The sequence below is a fragment of the Cervus canadensis genome, chromosome 20 (genome assembly GCF_019320065.1).
Source record: "Cervus canadensis isolate Bull #8, Minnesota chromosome 20, ASM1932006v1, whole genome shotgun sequence".
NCBI lineage: Eukaryota > Metazoa > Chordata > Mammalia > Artiodactyla > Cervidae > Cervus > Cervus canadensis.
In genome coordinates, this window is record NC_057405.1 from 29005860 (window position 1) to 29017155 (window position 11296).

Sequence of the window (11296 nt, forward strand, 5' to 3'; positions counted from 1 at the left end):
TTTCTTTCTAACTTTCTAGCTAATTGCACATACTATCATTCTAAATATTATGATATTTTTTTCCCAGTCAGAACATCAGAACACCTGAATTGTAATATGTGATCATTCAAATAATTTGGATGCTGCATTTTGGCAAGGCACATCATTTCTTAATCTGGAACACAGCAATCTTAGGTCCAGGTCCTGCTTTCCTTTCTGCCTCTAGACAGGGAATTTTTCCCTCAATTCTGCCTCTGTAGCTATCTGTTTCACAAATTGTAATCTGCATACTCTGATACCTTTAAATTGGCTATGACACCCGTTAAAGCCTCACCTTTTGTGGAACTATGTTCTGAATTGTCAGGGATAGCAGATGTTAGCTGAAGTCTTTTGTTATTGCCAAACAGAAATTGCTGGTTTCCTACTCCTCGATAGAGGAATCATTATTACCCTTCAACATGTACTCCATTTAAAATGATCCAGTTTTGCTTTTTTTCTTCCTGGATTTATTTACTACTTCACTTCTTGTACTAATTTCTGTTGTTAAGTTTGGCTGCAGATGAGTGAATCCCATTCAAAGAAGCTCAAGTGAAAGAGCTCAAGTTATTATCAGCATTCACAGATATCTCATGAAGCCAGAGGCAGGATGTATATTAGACTTTAGGAAAGAAAAACTATGAACCTAAAAGCCATCTTCTTCATTTCAATTAAAGTTGATCTCCCATCTCTGTGTATCTTTTTCATTTGTTTCTCTCTACTGACTACCACTCTGTTGGGCTGGAGTGGTAATTCTGGCATTTGGTACTCTCAGCTACAATATCTGTGTCCTAATGCCAGTCCACAGTGTGAGGATCTGATTGGTCGAGTGGGGATCATTATGCCTTCACGTCCAATCAGCTCTGACTGAGATTGAGCTGAGGAGGACCCAGAGAGCTGTATAGCCATAAGGACTTGGGGACCAGAATTTGGAATAGGGACCTATGATCTGGTAGACATACAGAAAGTAATTCATTTTGTTCTTCACTGGGTAGAAGCATGGATGACATGGAACAGCATTAGTAGTGTCAGCTGAAGAGGCTCAAAGTGTTAATTTTATCCATAAGGCTTTGTAGGTTATACTTCATTTCAAGGATACTTTCACTCATTAAACTCAAAGTAGCATTATTATTTTAGTTTTATTCTCTGCTGTCTAAATAATATGCACATGTATGTAGCCTAGTTCAGTACTAAAATTGATTTACACTTAATTTTAAGCTCACCTGCATTTGCTTTTTTAAAAAGTATCTTTATTTCATTCTTTCTTTGCTAGATTTCACTGGCCAATCATTTCATGAACAAACTCAAGGATACTGTAATCCCTAAAGCCTATTTGAAAATTTGTGGTTTCTTTACAGCTGAAGAACATCTTTTGTTCAGAATTTTGGTTATGGTGCTGTACTCTGTCTGCCTGGAGTGTTGCTGTGAAGTCTGTGCATGCGTCTCTGTGCCCAGTTGCTAAGTCATGTCTGACTGCTTGCAACCCCATGTACAGTAGCCCACCAGGCTCCTCTGTTCATAGTATTTTTCAGGCAAGAATACTGGAGTGAGTTGCCCTTTCCTCCTTCAGGGCATCTTTCCCACACAGGGATCCAACCCTAATCTGCACTGGCAGGCAAATTTTTTTACCAGTGAACCATCAAATTCTGAGAGCTTGTTTATTTCCTTCTGGTTTAAGAGTGTTGCTTTATTTACCTGAAGATCTATTTGATTCTTTTCTTACAATGAAAGTTCAATAAATTCATCAGGATATATCTTGGGATTGGTTATTTTCTGTCATCTCCCCCCCACCCCCTGCCAAGATACACTATGCTTATGTTTCAGGGAGAATCTCTTATAAAATACCTGTGACAATTTTCATTTGATGAGTTTTCTTTTCAAGAGTAATAAATACTTGTGTTTTGGGTCTCTTTTGAAGTCATTTTTAATTAAAAAAAACTTGTTATTTTCTATTTTATTTAATTTTACTTTCTCTAGCCAACCTATGTTGTCTCTCCCTGGATTTTAGTCATGTGATCCTATTTTTCACTGATTAAAAACTGGATATTCTTTCTTGGTGATGTTTCTGCATTGTTCTTTCCTTTCTTTACTGAATTCTGCCAGTTTATTCTTCCCTTTCTTCTGTCTTCGTGCAATTTTATCCTTTAAACTTTCTATCTCTTCCTTGTCCCTCTGTGGAAATTTGTCATAATTAGTGGAGACTAATTATGAAAAAACATGGAGAAACTCTGTGATTTCCTTTATTCATATATCCTTTTTTTTCATCTTCTATTCTTAGAGATTTTATGGTTGCTTTTTGAATATTATTCATGTTTATGAAACTGGAATTATTTCTTTTTTACATGGATAATATAAGGCAAGTGAGGTGACTGAGCTGATGAAGACCAAAGCTTTGATTGAGGCTTTGTTGTCTCAAATATCCTTTAACAAAATCTGCTATATTTGCCCTGGATACATATACTCTTCCATTATTTTTTCTCCTGGGTGTGTGTGTGTAGAAAAGTTAGCAACACTCATTAAACCTCTCTCTGACTTGAAATCTGGTGGTTTCTCCTTATATCTTCCTGCTGCTCTTCACCTGAATTGAACATCAATACAGAACTTCACCTGGAACTGCTTCTGTCCCCCTTGTGTCCCTGGGTGCTGTCATCTTGATCAATGATTGGACAGGCCCTGGAAACCTAGGACACTGATTTTTCTCCCTTTTTGAATTTTTAAATTAGCTCTATTGAGGCATAATTTACATATAATGAAATGCACATATATTAAGCGAGTAAGAGTCAGGTGGGAGCAAAAGTCTTCAAAAATGAAAGAGTTTTCAAAACTCCAGGAACTGAAGTTTTGAGAAGGGAGAGTGGAGAAATGATTTAAAGGCAGCAATGAGAAGCAGTGAAAGCAGCTCACCCACTTCCGGGCATGGAGGAATGTGGAGGATGGACGTGAAATAACCTTTGCTCCTGAGGGAGCTGGAGAATGGGGTCGTCAGGGGACAGTTGCAGGTCATTGAAAAAAAGATTATCAACAGTGACACGGGTCCCCCTGCTTATAGAACAGTCCTGTGTTTCCATACACACTGAATTTTTAGCTTTTACATTTCATTTTTAGCCAAGTAGAACTAGGAGACTTTAAAAAAGTAAAAGAGAACTGCGATTGCTGTTCAGTTGCTAAGTCATGTCCAACTCTTTTGCAACCCCATGGACTCTGGCCCTCCAGGGTCCTCTGTCCATGGGATTTCCCAGGCAAGAATACTGGAGTGGGTTGCAATTTTCTTCTCCAGGGGATCTTAAAAAAGCATTCTTAATAAGAATTATAAGGCTTCCCTTAATGACTCAGTTGTAAAGAATCTGCCTGCCAATGCAGAGGATGCAGGTTCAATCCCTGATCCAGGAAGAACCCATATGCCGAAGAGCAGCTCAGCCTGAAGGCCACAACTACTGGGCTTGTGCCCTAAAGCCAGGAAACTGCAATTACTGGGCCCACGTGCTGTAGCTACTGAAGACTGTGCTCCCTAGAGCCTGCGCTCCGCACTGAGAGAAGCCCCTGCAAGGAATAGTAGCTGCCACTCTCTGCAACTAGAGAAAATCCCAGGCAGAAAAAAAGACCCAGAACAGCCAAAAAGAAATAAATAATTTTAAAATAGAATCACAGCAGAAATAGTTGTCCACTTTTCCATCCTTGCTGTCCTGAGATCCTGCTTTCAAGAAACCACAGTTTTTTTCTGCTATTTACCTCTATATTTTGGAATGACCTGCTTCTACTACAGTTTCATATTATTTTTCACTTTTGGGTATTTTTTTCTTGTTTTTTTGTAACAAATTTCTTTCACACACACTTTTCCTCCATCTTCCTGATAAAGTCATACCCAATTTTTTGGTAAATGTTCAGTGTATACATTATTATAATGGCTATATAAGCACTATTCAGCCTTTTTATAGTATAGCAAAATTTCTTTTGCTCTCTTATACAGTTATCTGAAGTTAAATTCAGCATCATTTTAAATTTTGTTAATTTTTAATATACCTGTTAATAAGCTGTTAATATACCTGTTTAATAATATCCACCCACCAGCTCTCCACCCATAAACTCTCCAAAACAGCCATGAATCTTCCAACATATTCAAATCCACAAATCATGTATCAATTCTATCCTTTTTCTGAAGGTGTTTATCTTGGAACTCTGTGAGTATGTAGCATAGTTATTCTTACAGAATTTTTCCTTTTGCCTCCATCCTCTGTTGGATTCTCTTCATGATATATCGTCCATGTTTTGCCCTCTTGGTTTATTCCCTACTTTTGGTGGTACTCACATTATCCAGTAGTTTATGAAAAGAGGGTATATTGGAGTAAACTTTTGAGAGGCTGCATATTTGAAAACGTCTTTGACTTTCCCTCAAACTTAACTGATTTACTACCTTGGAATACAATACTGGGTTGAAAATCATTTACCTTCAGACATTTTTCTTGTGTGTGTGAAAGCTTTATTATAGTCAAGCTTCCAAAGTTGCATTAAAAGTTAGGTGACATTTAATTTTGCTTTTTCATCACTTATAAAAGTTTCTAAATATTTCTGGATTTTTGAAAAGTTTGTTACTTAGTGAGGTCAGTATTCATCTAATTTCCTTGGCTTTCAGTACTCTCTTTTAATTTGGATGTTCATATACTTCAGGTCTGGTAAAACTATTGGTATTATTTTTTGAGAATTTTCACCCAGAAATTCATTTTTCTTAGGCTGGGATGGCATTATTTTGATGTTAAATATTATAAACTGCTGGTGTAGGAAATGGCACCCCACTCTAGAATTCTTGTCTGGAAAATCCCACAAGCAGAGGAGCCTTGTGGGCTACAGTCCATGGGGCTGCAAAGAGTTGGACACACCTGAGTGACTGAACACACATGAGAACTGCCCCAAACAGTCTTGTCTCTTCTCTTTGATCTCCCATCTTACATCTTAAAATCCTTTTGAGAGATTTCTAACAACTCGACTGACAAAATTAGCTCTGTAATCATATTTTTAAAATGCAAGAATTCTTATTTTTGGATTGCTTCATTTTAAATAACATCTCTTTTAAATATCAGTGGATGAAGTAAATAATACAGTACTTACCGAGCATTTGAAACATAGCAGTAAATAGATGCAAAGTTATTTACATGATTTTCTGTGCGTATATATAAAAATTACAAATGATTCATATTAAATATAAATTATAGAATATTAAAAGTTTTCTTTTGATCTCAGCATAGCCTCTGTCGTCTCTGATTACTTGTTTGTTTTGGTATCTGCATTGACTAAAATAATCTTTTCTTCATTGACAGGTTATTCTTAGCTGTCTTTCCATATTTCAGAGTGAAACCCTAAAATTCTGACTACAAACTCCGTGGCAAGGGCAATACTTGTTGACTGCTGGATTTCACTGATTAATTAGGGATTGGCCATTTCACAAGGGATCCATAATAATCAACATGGATTGACTTTTTCTTTGTCCTAATCAGTTTTTCCTAAGAGAATATCTTCCCTTTCAACCCCAAAGATATAAACCAAAGAATCCCCAATAGGTCTTACTCCTCATAGGTAATCTTTTGTCTAGTTTCCCAGCTTTGGTTTCCAGCACCTCTGCTGTAGCTCTGCCTAGTGTCTTGAGTCAAGAGGTATTCAGTTTAGCCTCACCAGAGAGTGAATGGCCAAGCTTCCCCAGTGGAGAAGAATTGCTTGGCTGTCCCTCAGTGGTCCAGGGGTCAAGTGTACCCTATGAAGATCTTCAGCAGAAACTACACGGTATTTCTGCTTTCATTGACTGCTGCAATACTTGCAGGTTTTGTACCTCCAAATCTTGAGACTTTCCAGGTTGCTGAGATGTGCCGTTTCTAATTTCTTTGTTTCTACACCCTTGAGCTTCTGAGTAACTTTTTTCCCCTCCTCTGTGTAGTTACCAATGAGCTTAGATTTCTGACTTCTAAAATTTCGTTAAATCTTGTTTTCTGAGATTTACTCTCCCATTCTTACTGGCTTTATATATTAGTATCATATTAATTAGTTCTTTCATTATAACTCTAGTAGGATTTTAAGAGAGGTTGGTGGTTAATATAGATATTTAATATTCAGTGTTTCATTAGAAACTCTCATATCTACGTAAAAGATTTCAATCAAAAAGAGAAGACTTTTCAGGGTCTTTGAGAAATGAATTAGACATAGGATTTATGCAGTTTATGTTGTGAGAATGATAGGTATGGATTATCCTGCTGAGAATCAAGTACATTTCTATTAAATCTTATAGTTCTAAGGAAGAACCTTAGAAGCAAAGTCTTTCTTTGGTAATGGAGAACTATATATTATTGTTAACTGAAATACCAAGATTTTTCCCAGAATGTTTAAGTAAATTAAGCATTAAGTAAATTCTTCTTAAGTAAATTAAGGTTAAATAAATTTTTTCAATTCTCTTGGCTTGAAATGCTGCAGGAGGGAAAAACAATATGGCACAAACAGAATAGTATTAAATTCAGATGTGCTTTTATAGTGAAAGGATTATTTATTTCTTTCTTACCTTAAATTTTGAGACTACATTTAAGCTCTGTATTATTTTTTGTTTTCTCCATTTTGGGATTTGGTTATTTTTAAAAAATTTATGCCCACTACCATTGAAGACATTGAAGTAAACTATTGCAGAATTGTGTAAACAATTGTGTTTTTGTGTGTTTTGTTTTTGTTTGTTTGGTTCTTGGTATTAGTTACTTCAAGGACTTTCCAGGATTCTGGTAGATGCTGGGGTAGCTTTTCAGAAAAATGCAAATTTATTGACTTTTATTTGATGGTTATCTATTAAGACTTTGGGCTTACTTGGTGGCTCAGATGGTAAAGCGTCGGCCTGCAATGCGGAAGAACTGAGTTTGATCCCTTGGTTGGGAAGATCCCCTGGAGAAGGAAATGGCAACCCATTCCAGTACTCTTGCCTGGAAAATCCCATGGACAGAGGAGCCTGGTAGGCTACAGTCCATGGGGTTGCAAAGAGTTGGACATGACTGAGTGACTTCATTTTCTTTCTTTCTTATTAAGATTTTGCATTGTTATTTTAACCTCTTAAAGAATTTTTTTTTTTGATAAGTATCTGGTTTGATGATTTTAATGCTGGAGTTCCTTGGTATTAAAATGTAGTTTAAAATATGTGTCATCTCAATTTTTTTTAATGTTTATTTAACAAAAGACAAGAAACACTCCATTAAATATTTATGTTAGTGGGGTAAGGTATTTCAACATTTCATGAATATTTAACCGCAAAATTATCTTAGAGTCAATGAGATATGGTAATTTATGTGTATATTAACTACCTGTGTATGTATAATAAGTTCTGGCATCAAACAGTAAGGTAAGGGAATATTATAATTTTATGCTCTCTAATAAGCAAATTATGGTGTTGATTTTTATGAAATTCATGAATGCATTCTAAATACTTTAACAGTTTATTATGAATATATTACTTTATATTAGACTCAGGATTGCTAATTGTTTTATTCTCTATGTTATTGGTAGGATTGATTTAGGACAAATGGATGTATGTGCTTACATTTTTTCTAAGATTTATAAAGCTTAGAATGGATATTAGAAAAATACTATTGTCTTAAACCATTTGTTTTTCCCTGGAAAGACTTATTTCTTTGTTTGCATATAGCCTTTTCCTAACAAGAATCACAGGAACTTTCTTTGTACTTCAATTCTAAAAAGAACTCATTTACTCTCTACATGTACTATACTTCTATGTTGCTTTACATTTTAAAAGACATTTCACATAAATTGCATCTGTGACATTTTGACAGCATATATATTTACATCTATGTGTTGAACATTTATTTCTCTAATTGGCTCTCCATTTTTTTCAGTTAAGTCTTAAAGTCTATGATTTCTTTCTTCATACTTTCTTCAAAGTATGTTCAGTAAAAGGATAATATTTCCTAAATACTTATTGCCTTTCACGTGTTTTGGCAGGGTAGGTAAGGAGATAGGGTGTATATTAACTCATGTGATGTTTCCTCTTTTGAAATTGTGTCAATTCTATATATTCTAAAATAGGATTCCCCTTATTAAGCATTCCTTATAGAGAAGACAAATATCCCCATACCTCATTAGATCTTTACTGTGATTAAGGAAGAGCTCAACTTTGTCCTTTCAAGGGCAATATTTTTCTGTAATATGGAGATGTATTTCCAGCACTAAAATAAATTTTTAAAGGCATATGCAAAGCAATCTGAGTGCATAATCCTGGTAGAGCCTTGTAAAATTTCCACCAATTTTTATAGTTTTCTTCTGTATCTAATTTCATACCACTTTCATTTTGGTGATGCATCTTCATTAAGGTCAAAAGTTTAATTTCGTTTTCATATAAACAGCTGTATTTAGCACTCATTTTTCTTTAATTTGTGTTATAATTAGAATAACATGTAAAACTGGCATAAACTTATTTGGGTGAAAACACAACTGACGTTTGGAAGCTGACTGAAGCAGAAGAGACCCAGGAGAAAGCAGTTTGGCGGCTGTGGGTATTTAGTCATCAGCTATACTTCACTGAGGAAATAGAGCGTTGGCTAATCCGGTAAGAAGACAGAGTAGTCAGTTTAGAGAGCTGCTGATACAGTGGAATTCTGAGTATCCCCTAAGAGCAGGGACAGGGTGATGCAGCTAGAGGAGCCCTGTATCATGTTTCTGCAGAAGGAAAAATTTCTTTTGTTAATACGCAAAACTTGAATAGATTTAAATTCTTTTGCTGCTACTGCTGCTAAGTCACTTCAGTCGTGTCCAACTCTGTGCGACCCCATAGACCGCAGCCCACCAGGCTCCGCCATCCCTGGGATTCTCCAGGTAAGAACACTGGAGTGGGTTGCCATTTCCTTCTCCAATGCATGAAAGTGAAAAATGAAAGTGAAGTCGCTCAGTCTGTCCGACTCTTCGCGACCCCATGGACTGCAGCCTACCAGGCTCCTCCGTCCATGGGATTTTCCAGGCAAGAGTACTGGAGTGGGGTGCCATTGCTTTCTCCTCAAATTCTTTTAGTTCTGCTTAAATAAATTATGGTACATACAGAGTATGGACTACTATTATAAAATATGACAGGGAGGCCTGGCGTGCTGCAGTCCATGGAGTGGCAAAGAGTCGCACGCGACTGAGCGACTAAACTGAATTGAACCATGTATGTGAAGCCAATCTAAGCGCAGGAGCTGTAGTTCAGTATGAATGTTTGTGTGCATCAGTCTAACTGCTTGTGAGTGGGATTCAGTGACTCTGGCAGGAAAGGCACTCTTTAATAACTTCAAACAGTTTGTGTTTATATTACAAGCAGTATTGCTTTTACAATGCTAAAAAACAAAACAAACGAACAAAAACCCCCAGAACACTCAGAGATGGCTTTCCGAGTTTTATCTTCATTCTCTGATCTGTTTCACCTCCATCATTGCTACAATAGATAAAGACTCGCATTGTTATCTTTAATATCTTTTAGTTCAGATCATCCAGTGGGGGCAAGGTAAAGAAGAAGCCTAGGGAGAAGAATTCCATCCTACAAATATCTGCTTATGTCAAAAGGGAAAATATTACTTTCCATACACAGATGTTAGAGTTAAATAAGGCAATACATGTCAGGTGCTCAGAATTCTGTCTTGCACATAGGAACTATATATGCTGCATTATCAGTAGTATATTTGTTGTTGTGACCAAGTCTAGCCAACTGACCAGGTGCGAATAGAAATTATGCTTTTAGTGACAACCCTGAGAGTGAAAAGAGGGTGGGCTCAAGTCAGACAGATCTGGTTGTGTACTCTGGCTTCATCTCTTACAGCTTTGTGTTCTCAAAACAAGTGATTTTATTCTCTTTGCTTCAATTTTTTATTCTGTAAAATGGTTATTATAATAATGATCGCCCAGAGCCTGTGACGGTTAAGTGGTGTTGAATGATATAAAACACTGCATACATGGCAGAGTGCCCATGGGCCCTCCCTCTAGCTGCCCCTGCCTCCCTTCTCTCCATCACTTCTTGCTTCTCTTCATGACTGAACTAGCTTTCTTTTCTCCCTTCTTCCTTTCTAGACCAGTAAGTGTCTGTATGCGCTCTCTTTGCATTTTTTATTTGGATGATAAACCCTTCCTAGAGACTTGCCAAAGGTTGTTACGTTTTAGTATTATAGTCCTGAGGATTATATCTGTTATTAAATTTTAGAGTATAATTTGAGCTTCTACCTGGAGAGAATCAACATTACTAGCTATTTCAGTTTGCTGCTTCCCTGATCTTCATAGATGCGGAATTGGAGTGCAACTTTAATTATTCATTTCTACTTTGATGGTCCCATTCATTTTTTATGATTTTGGGAATCAGTTAGGACAGCTCTATCACTTGTTCCCAAATGGGACTTTTGCTCTAATACCACTGACAACCTTCATGCCTTAGTTTTTCTTTTTTTTTTAAACAAGGTAATTTTTACCTTGCAAAAGTGTATGGAATTTTAGAGAACACCCAAACAGATTTTTTTTCTGTGCATCTTTTCTTTAATAAAAAATAGGAGAAAGAAAACTGTCTTTGGAAAAGGTAACCTGGAGGAGGAAGTTAGAGAAAATTAGATGCAAGTGATTGAAACCTGTCAATATATGTAAATTGCATATTTCTACATGTTTTTATTCCCTGGAAACAATCTTTGTGTACATGACATCTAAAGGCTGGTAATAACTTATACACTGAGTTATTTCCTTTATCTTTTGATTTTATTTTAAGAAAATACTTTAAGATTAATATTACATGAAGGGTTGGATCTCAACTTTGTTTTGCTTGAAGATTATGCAATTTGGGAGGGCCCTCTTTCATAAAAGGGATAAAAATTTAAACCACAAAGTTGTATACAAAGGTAAATACTTATATGGGATAAAGAAAAAAAACCTAAAAACTTACATATTCTACAAATATCTAGAAACTAACTCGCTCTAGTATTTTTATTAATGCACGGCCTCTCAAAGCACAGTAATACTGTTCCCTACGTATTCAGTTGAATGCTCTTTCATTACCTCACTAAATGACAAATAATTGTGCAACATTCACTATAGCAACTGCAGAATTAAACTTTTTTTCTACCATAGCTGATTAAAGTTTTTCATTAGTAAGAACTGGGATGCATTCAATATGAAATATTATATTAAGCTATATCTACTATTCCTGCTTTCCTGGTGGCTCAGAGGGTATAGAATTTGCATGCCATGCAGGAGACTAAGGTTTGATTCCTGGGTCGGGAAGATCCCCTGGAGGAGGGCATGACAA